The sequence below is a fragment of the Bolinopsis microptera genome, chromosome 8 (assembly GCF_026151205.1).
Source record: "Bolinopsis microptera isolate Bmic1 chromosome 8, MBARI_Bmic_1.0, whole genome shotgun sequence".
NCBI lineage: Eukaryota > Metazoa > Ctenophora > Tentaculata > Lobata > Bolinopsidae > Bolinopsis > Bolinopsis microptera.
In genome coordinates this window covers 288,582-307,661 of record NC_087079.1, presented here as the reverse complement: position 1 = coordinate 307,661, position 19,080 = coordinate 288,582, and the positions used below count along the sequence as shown (strand labels likewise).

General features: G+C 37.8%; 2 protein-coding genes across 2 annotated transcripts in view; one reads left to right on the top strand and one right to left on the bottom strand.

The window, feature by feature from the left end:
• Positions 1 to 4,634, bottom strand: part of LOC134819944 (transcription factor BTF3 homolog 4-like) — a 66,583-nt gene extending 61,949 nt beyond the window's left edge. Inside the window, exon 1 of the mRNA XM_063830103.1 lies at positions 4,608 to 4,634. The gene's annotated coding sequence lies outside the window, so the exon portion shown is untranslated. The remainder of the gene's footprint in view (positions 1 to 4,607) is intronic.
• The window catches only part of LOC134819942 (porphobilinogen deaminase-like), a 102,579-nt gene that overhangs the window by 55,725 nt on the left and 27,774 nt on the right, over positions 1 to 19,080 (top strand). The window lies entirely within an intron of this gene.

The window sequence follows — 19,080 nt, the reverse complement described above, 5'->3', positions numbered from 1 at the left end:
TATCCTGTCATCACTCCTGGAGTAATGGATATTTTATGTTTATTTCAATAAATATAATAATCAATAAATTAGAATAGAAACTTGTCTTCTTTTCAGCTCACTCTTCTGAAACCTCTTCCTCTACATTCTCAGCCTCATCATCAACTTCATTATCTTCATCATCAACATCATCACCCCTGTCTTCATCGTTGGTGGTGTGTGCAAGATTTAGGTCCAGTTCGTCAACAGGTATTGCTTTCTCATAATACCGTCCTCTGTGTCCTCTCACTGCAAGCAATACTGTCTTAAGTAGCTCAAACCTCAAACGACGTCTTAGGTTTGCCATAATGAGGCTTTTGTCCTGGCTGGTCTTGGCTGCCAGAAGTGTTGCTACTCGTTTAAGGAAGTAAGTAAGTAAGTAAGTAAAGATTATGACATAACATCATCACAAGTGTCTACAAAATAACATTGCACTAAATAGAAAAATACTTTAAATAAATATACTTTTCCATCAACATTAATAATTTAATAAATTCAATTTTAACTAATAAAATCTAATACATTATCTATAAACAATTCATTAATACTTCCCAGTGGAATAAAGATTTATAAAACGCTTCTTTGCCACAAAAGGATGAAACCAAAGATATTCATTATGTCTCTCCTTATTGCTTAAATAACTTGGTCCTTCAATTTTCCCTAAAACTTCATTCGAAACAGTCCAAAAATAAGAATCATTTACACTGTTTTTAGAAATCATTTCTTTCTTAAATCCTTCCAATCTAACTTTAAAGCTTAAAACTGTCGAGCAGTTCTTGACATCTGAAGGGAGTTTGTTCCAATAAGGAATGACTCGCTCCGGAAGAAAAGAAGACTGAATATTCCTGACTTTAGTTACACTCTTACTACATCTATTGGTTGAAACTAAATTAAGACCAGATCTGCTCATTCTGAACAAACCCGATCCATATTCAGTCAAACCACTAGTTACTTTAAAAGCTTCAATAAGGTCCCCACGTATTCGCCGCTCTGCCAGCGTTGTCAAATTGAGTATATCCAGTCTACGGCTGTATGGAAGAGTACCCACCTCATCAATAAGACGGGTAAACCGCCTCTGGACGCTCTCCAGCTCCAAAACAGTCCCCCAACTTCCATGAGCCGCAACTGGATTCCACAATTGGACACAATACTCAAGATGAGGTCTTATCAAAGCTTTATAAATAGATATCATTACAACCTTTTCTCTAATAACTAAGTTCCTTACAATCCAGCAGATCATACGATTTGCTTTAGAAATACATGCTTTTATCTGTTCATTCCAAAGCAAGGAGCTATGGGTAATAACCCCCAAATCTTTTTCCTGTGCAGATACTTCTAGTTCCACTCCATTTACAATATAATTCGAGTTAGGATTATTATTCAGATTAATATGAACTACTTTACACTTGGCAGGATTGAAGTTTAAGTGCCAAAAACTCTCCCAAATTTCGAGTTCTAAAATATCATCAGATACACTTCCATGGTTAGCTGCATTACAAACTAACTTGAGATCATCTGCAAATAATTTAATCTTATTTTTAACATTGTCAGGTAAATCGTTTATATAAAGAATAAATAACAAAGGACCCAATACTGACCCCTGGGGAACACCAGATAACACGTGTTTCACCTCAGACCATTGTCCTTCTACACAAACCCTCATGGTTCTGTCTGTCAGAAAGTCTTTTATAACATCTAGAACTTTTCCCTTGACCCCAAACCCCTCCAATTTAGATAGAAGTCTAAAGTGGGGGACTGTGTCAAAGGCCTTACTAAAATCAAAATACAAAAGATCGACAGGAGCACCTTCGTCTAAAATATCAAGAATATTATCAAATGTCTCTAAAAGATTAGATAGACAAGATTTACCCTTCAAAAATCCATGCTGATGCTTTGAAATTCGTTCTTCTAAAAATGTTAATAAATGTGCCCTCACTAACTTTTCATACACTTTGCACAAAATACAAGTTAATGAGACAGGTCTATAATTTAAGGGATCAGATTTAACACCCTTTTTAAACAATGCTACAACAGATGCTGTCTTCCAAATGTCAGGCAGAACTCCTGTTTCTGAACATTTAACAAATAATTTAGTAACAGCTTCAACAAACATTTCATCGTATGCTAAGGATTTCAACAACTTTGGATGAACGCCATCTGGACCCGAACTCTTAAAAACATTAAGCTTTAAAAGCTGCTTCTTGATATCAGAACTGTTAATTTCCATATCATCAATAACCTCTTTGTTATAACTTAAACTCTCATTTTTAGGGAGAGGGCCAGGTGGTTCACGCACAAACACAGAACTAAAGGCACTAGCAAGTACCTCAGCTGACTCAGATGAACTATCTGTGCGTGTACCATCTCCTCTATCTAAAGAAACAACACTTGATTTCACTTGTCGTTTATTACGCAAATACGAGTAAAAAGATTTACAATTCTGTTTTAAATTAGATGTAATCTTCTTTTCATAATTTACTTTAGCTTTAACCTCTGCCACCTCAAAAATATGCTGCTTGCTATTTGCACAGCTCAAGTTAATAATCGAAGGATTAATATCAAATTCAGCCCACGCTTTGTCCTTGTTCTTCCTCATTCTTTTAAGTGAAGTTGTACTCCATGGCAACTTGACAGGTCTGTTGTCGAGATAAACCGAAGCAGCTGGGACAGCTGCAGCAACAGACTCCAATTTACCATGTAGTTCAACCCACATATCTTGGACATTATTTGTACAACTATAATCCCAGTCAATATTATTCTTACTAAAGTTAAATAACTCCTCTGAGGAAATCTTACCCCAAATAGGCTTCAAAATCTTTTGTTTGGGACTTTTGTTAGTGTTGGGCGAAACGACCAGTTCGACAAGTATCCCAACATGATCACTCTTGCCAAGCGGAGAAACGATCTTACAACCGTTGACAAGAGCATCATTTGTATACAAAACCTGATCAAGAAGACTCTCCTGGAGAGTATCTTTCACAAGCCGTCTTCTGGTTGTTTCGTTAGTAAAGTACCACATCAAACCACTGTCATTAAATAAATCAATATACTTTTGTTGAATCATTAAAACCTGATTCTTACTAGAAATACCACTATTTACACTACCAGTTTCCCAAGATACATTAGGTAGGTTAAAATCTCCTATAATAATAGTTTCAAAAACATTCTTTTCACTAGATATGTTCTTGATGCAAGATAATAACATATTGTTCTGTTCTAAATTTAAAGAAGTAGACCTATAAATACAACAAATACTAATCAATCCACCAGAGGTATTGACATTGATAGCTAAAGAATCTGGTGCTTTTAAAAATGAGCTCACTAATGAAGCATTACAACTGTTTTTGATATAAATAATAGAACCTCCACCTCCACTTATGTTGCTAGTGGAGTTATCGATTTTAAAATCTCTGTCCTTTCTAAACATACTAAAACCTTCAATAAAAATTTCAGCATCTAAAATATCACTATTAAAATGAGTTTCTGTAATGCAGATTACATGAATGGATTTATAAACTGATAGAATACATTTTAGTTCATCAATTTTATTAAATAGTCCATTAGCATTAGTATAAAAAATATTCATGGGCTGACTACATTCTTTGTGAATGCTATTTATTTCTTCTCCACCTTCTTCTCTGTCTTTTTCTTCTCTGCTTCTTCCCGCCTCTTCTTCCTCTCTTCTCTGGCTAAAAAACGGATCTCTCGGTCTGCTCTGCAGAGATCCATATTTATCCAGTATGATGACTCTTTCCAGCCCTTGCCATGGTTGGAATAATAATTAACTGACTCCATGTCAGCTGTCTGGATGATCAATGGCCGACAGGAGTCTAGCTTATCTGGATCCACTTTACCTGCACGATGGCAACTGATAAAGTCCCTTTTTTCAATCTTTAGTGTCTCCTTGCAGAACTTTGAGTCCTCTTCCTGGCGTAGCTTGGTGTCAGCTTTCTTGCTCTCTGGAACATTCAAAACACACAGATTGAGCTTTCTTAAATTTCGCTCATATTCATCAGTGTGCATCTTTGTCTGAACTTTACTGATAACACTTTGTGAAGCTTGCTGTTGGCTCATTTCTTCCATAACTTTCTTCTGACTATTTGCAGTCACATCTGCCCAGGATTGGAAAGCCTGGTTTACTATTTTTGTGATTTCTTTAGGTTTTTCAGACTCGAAGTTAGTTGGAATGTTATCTTTTACTGCATTTTCAACCACCCCTCTGATACAAGGTGTAAGGACCTCAAGTTCCTGCCTAATAACATTCCGTAGTGTTTTTGTTTCTTCATTATCAGGGTTTGAGGTCTGAGTCCTGTTGCTTTTAATGTAAGGTGATATGAAACAATTTTGACAACGCCAGTTAGACAGACGGTCGCCTTCTTCTTGTGTCAGACCTGTCAGTCCAACACAGCAATAATGCCAGTACATATCACAGGATGCACAAGCTAATGAAAACTCCTCTTCAATATACCTTCTGCATTCACAACTACGATTTTCTTCATCTTCAGTTACATCCTTTTCTGCTGTAGCACCAGTTTTCTCTGGACTTTTCTTGACATTTCGTGTTCGTTTCGTATCTCCTCGTGTCATACCTCAAATTATTTGTTATATAGTAGTGTTGAAAGTATTACTACAACATGGTAGCCTGTGGGCCCATACCTCCGGTGGTCGAGAATACAAGGCCATTGCAGGTTCCTTTTTCAATTTGTACACAGCGGTCTCCATATTTCCTTTCTTTCTCTCTCTCATGCTTGCTGTACATCTTTGCTGGGGTGTTGTGATTAGCGTTGGATTTGGCTCCGGGGTGTAAAACCCTGATATCAAAAAATGCCATCTCCATTGGTGACCACAAACCTCTAGCTGCTATGTCGAGCCTTGCCCCATCATCCAGGATGGTACCAGGGCGAAGGCTTTCTCCAGTGCATGGCTGGAGTGTGGGCTCTACAACAACCTCATTACAGATTTTTTCCAGAATGCTTGCAACAGTGTCTCTCAGTCGGTTGTGTCTGCTGTTGACAAAGCCTCCTTTCTTGCAAATAAGTATGTGGTTGTAGGTGTTATCTTTGCCACAAATGCATTTCTTGGCTATGTTGGCAATGGGTAGAGCATATCTCAATGCTATCGCGTCTTTGAACCCTCGCTTGTTCAAGACAAAGCCGTACTTCTCATAGGGAAGTCCGGTCAGCCAGCTTGATGCACCTTTTTCACATGCATGTGGGATCTTCTCACTGATCGAAGGTGGAAGATCGTTCATCAGCTGGTTTTTTAGTGACTCATACCTCTTGGCATTAGACATGCTAATGGCAGACTTGACTGCTTTCCCAGCCTCTCTGTTGGTATTGAGAGTGGTGTGTTGCTTCAGGATTTGGTCTGTAAGCTGCTGGTTAGCCATGAGTGAGTTCTTGTACTCATTATCAGCAATTTCTACTGGATTGATGATAGCTAGTCCACCTAACTTGGCTGGGAGGGAGAACAGGCTGCGCTCAAAGTTGGACCTAATTGTGTGTCCTGTCATGTTGGGAATGAGCAAATTCCTGATCTTGTCCTCGATGGGCTGTAAGTTCACTGCAATGTCAGGGGTGGTCCTCATCAGGAAAGACCATCTGCGGGAGGAGCCGTAAACAAAAGCGGCGTAAGCAAGGTGTGGCTCATGCTGTGCAATTGATGCCAATCCCTCGATCTCTTCTATCCATTCAACACATTTGGCTTGGATAAACTTATTCTTTCCAGACTCTGTACCAATAAAAGAACCCAGGTAACGACAACCTTCAGTGGTGATGTTAAGGTCGGGGAAGAGAGACTTGGCTTCCTCTTGATACTCCTCTTTAACTATAAGCCAGGTCTTGGAAGGTTTGGGAAAATAGCCATAAACGGGGCCAGATGCCTGTACGGTATCCCACCAAATCTTCAGGGCTTTAAGCCTTCCTGCTGCTCCAGAATCATCTGCAAACCATATGTGTTTAGCAGCTTTGTTGGAGGGCTTATTTACCTCCGGAGTCCTATCTGGAGTTGTATCTGGCGGTGTCTCAATCTTATTGTTCTCCTCTGGAGGCTTCTGGGGAGGTTTCGTGTTCTCACAGACCACGGGAGAGATATCTGGTGGCTCTGTGGGGAGTTTGTCCATAAGGGGCATCAGGCTACAGGAGTAAAATGCAGAAGCACAGTTATCCCCCTGAGTAGTACCTTCTTGGGATAGAATAAACAATCCCTTGGAGTTTGGTATGCACAGTTTTGCTGCTTTTCTGTAGGTATTAACAAGATATTTATACAGCTCGGGACACATCACACTTTCTTGAAAAATTTGTTGTTTTCTTGAATGGCAAATGATAGAAGCGATGAAATCGATTTTCTATAATATATTATATGGGATTATATGGGATATGAATGGGCATCAAAACCGATCCGAAAACATTTATGGTCAAGCTACGATAACATTCTTGATTCTATCGATCGATGAAGGTAAATCAATTTACTTATAGCCTTCTGGGCTCTCAGATAATAGCACTCGATTCCAGATACTAAACATATTCTCGATTACGGATTATGTGATTCGCCATGGTGATTCAAAATAGGATTCCTTACAAGCAACAATAATTTCAATGAAACACATATGAACAGGGATGAAAGGTAGAACCATCATTTGTCGAAAACTGACAACCATGATAAAACATTATATTAACATTCTTTTATGATGTCTCTATTGTCTATTTTTTATTTAAAATTGTGTTTGATTGATGATGTTAATCCTTCCAGATCGTTGCTTTGCGAAGCAGAGCATGCAACGATCTTGTCGATGCGAAGCACAAGCAAGAATGCTAGTTTGCGCGGCGCGTCGAAGCGGCAAAGTCCTCCAAAATAGTGTACATGATTTATCTTTTGAAAAATATTATTTAAGATAAGAATCACTCATTATAACTGCTAAGCGAATTAAATCAGTCACTTGACATTACTGATTTGTTCCAGCTCCTATTTTCTTTGCTTATGATTTTTTTAAACATAATGCCAAATGCATGCAGTCGAGGTATGCTGTAGCATATTATCCAATGCGCGGCGCATCTCAATAGTGCATCGCGTTGTATCACGTTACTGGGTGGCGTTCAGCCTGTCATTCCGCCAAATGTTGGCACCCTGTTTGGTACTATTTAGAGAAATGAATTTTAAAATGTTATATTTTTTGGAGGACTTCGCCGCTTCAACACGCCGCGCAAATCATTATTTTACTTCGCATCGACGAGATCGTTACTTTGTTAATTTGCAAGGCAACGATCTGAAAGGGTTGACATCGCGCGTAAGTAAGTAAGTAAGTAAAAATTATGACATAACATCATCACACATGTCTACCATCTACAAAGTATCAAATCACTATCATGGAATATATATATGGAAAAATATAAATATCTTACCACCAAAATCAATAAATAATTAACTACAACTTTATTAAAAAATTTCAAATAAATTCAAAAAGCATCCCCAAAAAATAACCCTATTCATACTTCCCAGTGGAATAAAGATTTATACCGTCTGGCGTTGTCAATCAAATTTTTTTATATGACAAATGATGTAATCATGATATTGATGTAAACATGAACGGATGCAAATACCTGCACAATTTATTATTGCGAATAATATATATATATATATATATAAATTGTGGGTGGCTTCGTCTGCTTACAGTGCTCAATCGGCAAGCCGAGAGCTAGATACAAAATGAAACGACCGGTTGAATCAGACAAATGTTTCAATCATCATACAAAACCATGATATCATCAGTGACAACTGAGGTATAGGAACTAAAATTAAAATTACAAAGCTACAAATTAACATAAACATTCACTCGTGAAACAATACTAGGGGTTAGATATATGAGTCATTAGATTATAAAAGGAATTTCCGTTTATGGCGGCATTTTGTAAGGATTTCCGTCCTGGAGTTAAGTAAGTGTGGGTCAGAGGATCGAAGTAAGATTTCTAATTTCTCAGACGTGCACAGATCGCAGCTGTTCTGGCCGGCTCTGTATCCGTGTCCACGTCTGATTATTTTCCATTCGATCCTGAATTCTAACCCACGGTCTTTGAAGGACCAGATCTTCTCCGACAGTTTGGTTCTATTTCGGTACCGCTCCAGGCGAAATGATGACGTGTGCCCATTGTACCGGTCCTTGAATGTGCCCTCCGTCATTCCGATGTAGTGGTGCTCCTCATTTTTCCTTAATTTTAGTTCCTATACCTCAGTTGTCACTGATGATATCATGGTTTTGTATCATGATTGAAACATTTGTCTGACTCAACCGGTCGTTTCATTTTGTATTTTGTCTCAAGTACTAGAGCATCTTTTTCTTCTCTTTTTTACTGTCTCTACTTTTATGTTGCCCAGATTGTTTGGTATGACTGTATTGGATTTTCAGTTATAATCTTTATCATCAGTTACTGTTCTGCAGTTAACTTCTTCAATCAATTTTCATTGTATATTGGAAACTTCAGATTGTTTGTATATTTGGAATCTATAGAATTTCTATGGATTTTTTAAGGAATTTTTATTGAGTTTTTATAGAATTTTTAATATATCAGGGAATTTCATTTTTATAACCCCGATTTTTAAATTTGTTAGGCTGTTGAGTTTCATACTGCGATTTCTTGTAGTCATTATCCTTTCTTCTAGTCCTCTGTTAGAAAACCTGCTAACCCTTCTTGGATATCTGCTTGTTAGGTGCATCTGCCTTATTTAGTCACGTTATATTTTACAGTTTTTATCGCCTGTTTTCTGAACAGTTTCTTGTTCCACCTCCGTCTAAGGCAAAGATGCACACTCTCGTTAATTTAAGTATCATTTACAGCTGTGCATAAGGGTTAAATTTAAATTATTTAACCTTTTGGTGCTGTATAAAAATAACATTAATTTATTATTATTATTTATTATATATATATAAGTTGTGATCCATTGATCATTGAAACATTTGTCTGACTCAACCGGTCGTTTCATTTTGTATATATATATATATATTTGAGACATTCAGTGAAACAGTAAAACACGAAATTCACATTAAGCTATCAATTGTGTAATCTTTACATGTCTCATTCTGAAAGCAAGTTTATTAAAATAACTGTTCTATGAAGTAAATTAAAAACATGACAAAAATAGATCAATACTGAGATGGGAAATTTGTGAGTAAGTCTCATTCAATCATAAGATATAAACAAGTAAAACAAAATTTTAAGTAAAACAAAATTTAAATTTTATTGCCATTACAATGAATAATGATATCATAATAAATATAAGTAGACATCCGATAATAAACTTGTTACATCCAGTACAACCCAAGATGTCAGCCGACGCGACTTACAAAAATAAAGAAAGCTAGCATGTTATGTTCATTGTTCATAGTTTTTCTAACAAGCATGCTTAGCACTTAGGCTGTACTACGGAAATAGGTTTAATTCTACGTCACATTAAAAACTTTACATCATTTTTGAGATACAAAAATAAATTTTAAAATAAATAACTCTTTTGCTGTTTAGGCGCGGCACCGCGCTTGACCCACATGCTATACAATGTGTAGCAACACAGCGCTGAAAACAGAAGCTGAATGAGCTATAACATATAAGCGGTGCGTGCGCCGCGCCCAAACCTAAAACCATAAACTTTAAATATTGTCAAGATATTAAACGAGTTTTGCAAAATAATATAGCATGCTGACTTCGTAGGATATTACAATTATACCAGTGCCCGTTCCAAATGTGAGTCAGCGCTTAAACCAAAAGCAGTTGGCAAAAGGAGCCAGTTGCCTGCAAGAGCTTTACTAGCACCCGATTTACCACTTTTGGAGCACAAACTCAAACCTAAAACCGGCCAAGCACAAAAATATGTTATCGCCACGATTGGGTGGATTGATTCCCAGAATATTTATCAGCACGCGGCACTAATAGTATATGAAGTTCATTATCGAATTTTAGATATGCCCTGGATCGTTTAACACATATATAAAAGGTTATTAAAGAATAATTAATGTTTGGTTCGTATATAAATCGATATTAATCAATTATTTAAAATAGTATTTGTGTTTGTTATTATTAACTATTGAGTTGCGTTCGATTTAAATATTAAAACACTACTACAATACATTTCACAAAACAAAACGACGGGGACACAGAAAGGAGAAGGACAACACATCACACGTAAGGAAACTGCTGCTGTTGACGAGTATCTGATTATATTAATTATGGGTCTTTTGTTCATTAAAATAAGTGTGATCATACTTCTAGAGTATATTGGGCTGACACAGTTGCTGCAAGGTTAACATTGGGGTCCAAAACCGGGAGTGTGATACAACTTAATTTCGCGTTACGTAGTAATAATATAAGAGATACAAAATATAAAATATAAGTCACTGTAGGTTCACGGATATAGCGCGGCTTCATTTCATTATTCTGGCGCGGTAAATCACGCTGGGTAATGAAATGATAGAGTTATACAATATTTAAGTTTCGCGCGCTACGTTTACACAATATATTTGTGAGTCCGTCCCACGTTCCAGACGAACACTCCAGACAAGTCCAGACACCAGTGTAAAGCGGATGATCAGTGTTCTGTGTTATATGTGTGAATATATAGTTTCTATGTTTGACTGTGGTGTGTATTGTGTGTGTTATTTTGTGTGTGTAGTATGAAATCTATATGGACTAGTTTGTGTGTTCTTAATTATAGGCACATGTCATTTCCATCAAAGTTGAGTTCTGACCATTCATCAGTGTTTCCAGCTTTTTGAGCATTGAGTAGCATAGATTTAATGCGACCTTTAACAAGTGCAATTGGGGACGAGAAGTCAATCTTACTAGAAGGTTTAAGGAATTTATTCCACATATTCGAGGTTTTATATACAAACAAATTGGTTGCAGCGGGGTTAATAAAGTAGTTATCACGTCGGGGTGACTTTTGAAATAAATTGTACATCGGTATTGGAGTGTGAAGTTTGATTATTTTAAACATTTCAAGTAGACAGTGGTACTTATACAAATTATGCACGCAGAGTATTTTGTTTCTGCTGAGAAGGGGTTTACTTGATTCTCGTTTATAGAAGTCGGCTCCAAGTTTTTGGGATCCAATTGGGCGGGTTCTAGCACATGTTTTGAACTTATTACTGTATGCCTCTTGATCACCAAATAGAATACGAGTGCACTTTTTTTGAATTTTAAATATTGGTTCAAGCCTATTGTTCGATATGCCTCCCCACACTGAGATCCCATATCCTAGATGAGATTCGAAGAGGGTGTGGTAGAGGTCATTATACAGCTCTTTAGGTATAAATCTTCTCATACGGCAGAGTTTACCGACTTCACACTTTAATTTAGAACTAAGATATGCAGTATGAGGTTTCCAGTTAAGGTTTTTATCTATAATAACGCCGAGGAATTTAGTTTCATCAACACGTTTAATGACTGTGTTATTCAACGTTAAAATAAGATCATTACTATTACTACTACTACTAGTTACATCCTTCTTTCCTGGTGTAAAGTGAATGTAACAGCATTTCTTGATGTTAATGTGGAGAAGATTGCATTTCATATAATTGTAAACAGAATTCATTATAGTATTAGCTTTTTGGTAGAGATTCTGGACAGATTTGTCGACTACAAATATATTGGTGTCATCAGCGAAAAGTATAAATTTTCCTAGGTCTGATGAGTTATAGATATCGTTTATGTAAATTATAAACAGTAGCGGTCCTAAAACACTACCTTGTGGTACTCCACAAATAACAGGGAGTTTATCAGATTCCTCACCTAAAACTGAAACGTACTGCTGTCTGTTCGATAGGTAACTTCCAATAAGCTCGTTTGCGTTACCTCTTATACCATATTTGTCAAGTTTTATGAGAAGTTTATCGTGACTGATAGTGTCAAATGCCTTTGATAAGTCGATAAAGATACCTAATACATGTTGCTTTTCCTTTATATGGGAGTTTACATAGTCAACTGAGTAATTAAGGGCGTGGTTAGTTGAGTGACTCTTCCTAAAACCAAACTGGTTCTCAAACAAAACGTTCTGCGACACAAGAAAACTGTACAAACGGGAGTAGATTACTTTCTCAAATAACTTTCCGAACACAGCTAGGGTAGATACTGGCCTATAGTTTTCGAGATATTCTGTACCGTCTTTTTTGTATATAGGGCTAATTTTACCAATTTTCAGTCGGTCTGGAAAAGTTCCATTTCTCATGTGTTCATTAAATAATACTGACAGGAGTGGGCTTATAATCTTAGACGTTCGTTTGATGACGTGAATAGGGATGTCACTAGCTTTTCCATTCTTGAGTTCGCTAATGATTTTCTCTATTTCTTCTGGTGTACAATCGCTGAGAAATATACTTGAGGTATTTGGCCTTGGTAAGTAGTCCGTAAAGCATTGAATTGGACTTAGTCTAATTTGACCGGTTGTACTGTATGATTCATTCAACTTAGGGGCAAGAGATACAAAGTAATTATTAAATTCGTTAGCTATAATTCTACGATTCATTATTTTCTCATTATTAATAACAAACGGGGGTTTAATTTCTCGTTTCCCTTTGCCGCGTATCTTATTGATTAGTTGCCATGTTTTCTTACTGTCACCTTGAACTTCATTAAATTTACCCATATTGTACGAAGTTTGAGCCTTTTCACGTATAACTTTGAGTTCTTTTCTATAATATTTATAAGTTAAGTACTCACTGCGCTTTTTGTTACATACTGCGCAGTGACAGAAGCCACCTTTTGTGTCAGTATCTCCTAGATTGCACTTGACTTTGCGAGCTTTGACCCAGTTTTCGTATAGTTCGTGACAGTGATTTATTGATGTTATAATTGCTGGTGTAATCCATGGATTGTTTTGCATAGTGCGTTTTGTACATTTCGGGGTTTCTAACTTGAAACATTCGTCAAAAGCAACGTTAAATGTGTCAGCAAAGGTATCAAAACAATTTATTACAGTGTTATCAAGACTATTTGATAGTTTGTCGGTGAACTTATCTACGTTAGAGTTACAGTAGTCATAAAACTGTTCATACTTAATCTTGCAATCGTTCTGGTCAAGGTGTGTGTTGAGTGCTAAGAATATGGGGTGATGATGTGTGATTTTGTCTTTGAATGTGCCAGATGTTATAATGTTGTCTAAATCATTGGTAATGATGTTATCGATGCATGAAGGAATACAGCCGGGTTTTTCATGGGTCATTACAGATATGAGAGGATAGAAGCCTCGACTGTAAAGAACGTGTTCATATTTAGCAACCTTGTTGCTGTCGCCGTGAAGATTGATGTTAAAGTCACCAGCTATATACGAGTGTCTGGGGACTTTGTCCAGAGTGTCGGCTAGTTCACTTAGCGCTAAGTCAAAATTGCCACTCGGAGGGCGGTATAAAACTCCAACAAAGGTGCTTGAGTTACCATTGTTGAATCTTAAAAATAGGATTTCTAGGTTTTCACTTACATAGGAGAGGGTATTATCGATTGTTGCATTTAGTGACTGGTGGATATAAATTGCAACTCCGGTGCCCTTCTTTTTCTCTCGAAAGGTTGCTTGGTAAAAACTATTGTATTCGGTTAATTGATACAAACTACTTAATTCAGGTCCTACATTTGTTTCAGCAAGTGCAATTATGGAAAACTTTTTGTTATATCGGCGAAGATCTATACACATAGTATCAAAGTTACTTTTGTTACCGTCTATGTTTTGAAACATCATTGACATTTGACCTTCGGTTAAAGTTTCTAGAGTTTGATTAATTTGACTTCTGTTAAGCTGAGAACAGCAGTTTAAAATTTGCGAGAGCTTAGTTATCGTATCGTCTAGATCGATTTCTTCGTCGGAGATATCATATTTGAACGGGTTGTATCGTTTAACAGCAAGATTTACACATGTATTGCAGAGAAAGTTACCGCATAAATCGGTATTGACAATATTGTAGCATTTATGATGAGTTGCATGGTTACATTCGGAACACTCGACTATGGCTTGGCCCACATAGATACCCTTGCAGCAGTGTTTACATACCTCTTTAGTTAGAGTAGTCATGACGGTTGGTAGCCGTCAGGAGCACCAGATACTCGTTTATCAGCAGGAAGAGAGCGTGCAGTTATGTCACGAAATGATGTGGAGTCCACCTGATTCCCCCCTCGTCCAGCTCTGCGTCTGTCTCGACCACCATTAACTCTAAGAAGAATAGTATTTTTAATGATTGCTGCTAACTTTGCAACCCCCCTCCAATTGAGGTGTAAGTAATCAGGTTTCTGGAACTTCGTCAACCTTTTTGACAAGTGTTGGCTTAATAGCCCGTTCTCATCAGCAAAGCTTGGAAACCCTTCTACCAGTCTCACACCAAAGTTGAAAGGGAGAAGCTGGGTTTGAATCAGATAGTTAAAGAAATTGACTCTTCTATTTAAATCAATACATTTAGTTGGCAGCAGCGGACATATATAAACATTAGTTTTTTTATTGACAGCTTGAATTTCAGCAATTTTACTAGTAAATTTATTGAACACTTGTTTGATGTCAGATGGAGTTTTGACATTATCCTGCCTAATATCATTGAGTCCGCAGAGAATGACAGTGTTTTTGTAGCCGCAGGATTCGTATGGGTCAATGTGGTCTACAGTAGGTGCGAAGACTTGTTTTCCAGGAAGGAACTTTCCAAAGGATCTCTTAGGATCAAGTCCAAATTTAAGTCCACCAGTGTTCGAATCTCCCATGATGCATGTAGAAGCACGGTTTAGAGCACTAACAGATCTGAGGGTCACAGAGTATCGGACACCGGAGTCGACAGATCCTGGTTCAATTCTGTGTTCGTACAAATCCTGACTTGCCCTGGTCATAGTGTATAGTGATCGTGGTGGACAAGACTGGTTGTGATAGGGTTCTGTGGTGCCAGTCTTGCTGAAAGTGACTGTGCAATGGTGACCTAGTGAAAGTGTGTGTACTGATGAGTCAGGGTGAATGAGGGGTTCGTTGTCTGAGTGTTGTGGAAGGAAGCTTAAGTGACCATCATACCGATTGATGAGAATGCTGTTGACAGGTGGAGAGTTTGGATGATCATTGTTCAGTTGTGTTATGAGTGATTGGAGTTGGTCTGGCAGTTGGTCGGATGAGGGTGATGATTTTGTGCCAGTGTAGTGATATCTTTCTCCAAAAGCCAGAACAGATCGTCCATTCTCATTCTTGAACTCAGATGTGCGAGAATCAAGCAGTTCTATGAGATCCTTCTCTGTCTCCTCATCAATAAAATCGAGAGTGTGTTTAGAGACAGGCGGGCGACTGTGTGGGGGCAGCTGGGTTACAACCTGGGTGTTGAGCTCTTGTAATCCAGGGATGGTCAGTGGATGCTCTGAGGAATGCTGCAGATTTGCTGTTGATTGCTTCAGCTCCTGCTTGCATACCTCTCTGAGCTCTTGTGACACCCGTTCAAGGAGCTTGTCAGATTGATCTGATGTTGGTGAGGTGGTCATGTCTGATGATAGGGATGTGACTTGCTGTTTGAGTTCATTTAGTTGGTTGGTGAGTGAGTGGAAAGTCTTGTCATGAGTTTGTAAGGCAGTTGTGAGGTTTTCAATTGTGGTGTTGAGTGGTGGTGTGGGTGATTTATCCAGGGTAGTGGCCAACTGGTCTGAAAGGAGCTTTATATCTGAGTCTAAGGATTTCCAGGGCTGGTCTTTTAGGAGGAGGTGCTTAAGGCGTTGGTCAAATTGGCCAAGTGTGTCAATTCTGTTACTGAATTGAACAAAGTCAATATCCTTAATGAGCTTGCAACAATTGGCTAAGGGTTCTAGTTGTGATGAAATGAGTGCTGTTTCTGCTTCCAGGTTTGACTGCTGTAGTGATAAAGTGTTTCTGCAGACGTGACAGACGTCAACTTGGGTGGATATAGTAGCAATAGGTGATACAAAACAAAAGGGACAGGGCCATTGTGTGAGATCATTGAGCATCTTACTATTTAGTCCATTAAGGCCTACGCAGTTCGCATGCCAGTACTGTCCACACTTGGCACAGTCTAGTTTCCACGACGATTCCAGTGACTGGTCGCAGGGACATTTCCTCTTATCTCTGTGGGAGTGCTGGATGGCTGGCATTGCAATGTGTGGTGTAAGGTCCAGCTGGGGCGCTATTGAAGAAGCATCTAACTCTGATAGGGATGATGATGTGTGCTTCTTAGCAGTTTTTGTTTTATGTTGAGCTGGTGTAGAACTGGAACTGGAACTGGCGGAGAGGGCTTTGTTTCTCCCTTGCCTCTTAGCAATACCAGACATAGTAGAAATCAGCTATATCTATGATCTAAAATAAACACAAGTGTGCAGCGGTAATGCAGTAAGAGCTTTCACAGCCAACAAAACAACGAAAACTTACGTCTCCCCTTGGGGGGCCTTAATACATGCTATCCCTGAACTCAAATTATTTGTTATATAGTAGTGTTGAAAGTATTAAAACAATACTTGATTAAAACAAGATGCAGAGGTGAAAGTAAACATCAAAATGCAAGTGTCTGTGGAAAGATTAATATTAAAGCATTATATCATATAAAGGTCAATTTTTATTTCATTAAGAGCACTACGTTTATTAAGTCCTCCAAAATCACCGAGGGTCATAAGCTGGTTTTGCCAAAATGATTCTCTTTCTTTAGCAACCCTACTTCTATCTTCTAAGGTTAAACATTTTATAAAATCTAGCTTTTCAAAAATAATAACCTCTATCTGATCGGATAACTCATTGTCAAACGTTTTTAAGGGCTCTTTGGTAAGATTATGGAACTGGTTATCGTTAAAATGACAAGAAATGTCACAACTCCTAACCGCTTTCCTAATACTAGCAGGAACCCGTCTAACCCTAAAGTGGTGTCAAGACTCAAGAGACTAAAATAATTATTACCTATTTAATTCGCGTTTTTGACACCACTTGGGGGTCCAAATTTTGGGCTCTATAACTCCTATTTCTTGGCCAATTTTTTATTTTTTCATGCTGATTTGAAGGCCATTAAAGCATTTGACCCAGTCAAAAAAGTTTCAGTTGTATATCTTTTACGGTTTTTGCGGAAAGTCGTGTTAAAGTTGATGCCGTGGTGTCAGTAAAATGGCACAGATAAATATATTATATATATCGTCTCGCTTTATATATAGTAAGATGTGATTTGTGGTTCTGCCACTGGTCTTAAAATTGTCAACTGTGCTTCCTACTGAAGCACGTCTGCAGACTTTATCCCTTACTAGATAGCACACCCCTACTGTGTTGCAGTCTAGTTGTCCAATGATGTTAACAGTGTACCCCGAGTGGTAGCTCTGAGCTGTTTTTGATTCACAAATATACATTCTACAGGCTTTACATCTGGAGTTACAATGATAACATCCCCCCTCTTCTATACTAGTAGGCAGAGCCACATTTTCAGTGTTAGAGTTTAAAGCTATAACATTACTATCTTCATGATACTTACCAACCCCAGCGCGTGGGGACACGTTTTTGCTAGTAGTTGGCGACGATATTTTATGGGTATCGAATCTCGCGACTTCAACGAAGTCCTGGGGACACGTTTTCAATAGTTGATAATATTTTCAGCCCCTATCGTTTTAAGCATCGTTAGGGCTTTCCCAGAAACTAACTCTCATCATCCTAGGATAATCGTGTGTCGCACAGAATCTCTTTCAGTAACGAGAGTAGTCGCATGCAGTCCAGAATGACGTGTACGTTTCGGTCACCTGTGGAAAGAGGAAGTGAGATATCAAAAATCTGAGAAAAACCCGTTGGATAAAAGCCTTTCAGGTAGGTGCTAGTCAAGATTTCATCTCTTTAGACCTTAAGATGGCTTCTAACACCTCGTAAAAAGTTTTCAAAAGTAAAATTAACTCGCGACTATCAAAAAACAACAAAAACGTGTCCCCAATTTGCTTTTTTGAGCGCGCCGAGATCACAGATCAGCGCACCCAGCTGATCTAGCTACTATGAACAGACACACAACAATATCAGAGCAGTCACATTTTTGATGGTGATTAATACTTTAATAACATTCCACAACAAGGCAACCATTAACTATGTAGTGTGTACCGTGTGCAGTGTGAAGTATAATATAGAGTTGGGAAGTTCAGCAACTGCAGGCCGGGTTAGTACTTGGATGGGTGACCGCCTGGGAATTCCCGGTGCCGTATCCTTATGTTATATTTTTGAAGAATTGCTTTACTGAACAGAAGAATTGTTGTATGGCTTTTACAGAATTGCAGTGATTATTAAGAATATCATTGTATCCTAAGCAATATAGTCTATGTTCAAACGGAAGGAAATATTTCCAAATGTCAGAATAACATTGCTTAGAATAGTACAGCTACTAAGTTTTGTCTGAAAAGGGCTTTTTTGTTTCATTCTAAGATCTATCTTAAACATTCTGCTTAAAATTAACTAGAATATTTTCTTAAGTTAACTTGAAGAGTACTGCAAGGTATCCTGGAGTTACCTTGAAGAGTACTACAAGATATTCTGAAGTTAACTTGAAGAGTACCACAAGGTATCCTGAAATTAACTTGAAGAGTTCTTCAAGGTATCCTGAAGTTAACTTGAAGAGTAATACAAGATATTCTGAAGTTAACTTGAAGATCCTGAAATTAACTTGAAGAGTTCTACAAGGTATCCTGAAGTTAACTTGAATAGTACTACAAAGTATCCTGAAGTTAACTTGAAGAGTACTACAAGGTATCCTGAAGTTAACTTGAAGAGTACCACAATTAGGTATCCTGAAGTTAACTTGAATAGTACTGCAAGGTATCCTGGAGTTAACTTTAAGAGTACTGCAAGGTATCTTGAAATTAACTTGAAGAGTACTACAAGGTATCCTGAAGTTAACTTGAAGACTGAAGAGTACTGCAAGATATCCTGAAGTTAACTTGAAGAGTACTACAAGGTATCCTGGAGTTAAGTTAAAAAGTGATACAAGGTATCCTGAAGTTAACTTGAATAGTACTGCAAGGTATCCTGAAGTTAACTTGAAGAGTACTACAAGGTATCCTGGAGTTACCTTGAAGAGTACTACAAGATATTCTGAAGTTAACTTGAAGAGTTCTACAA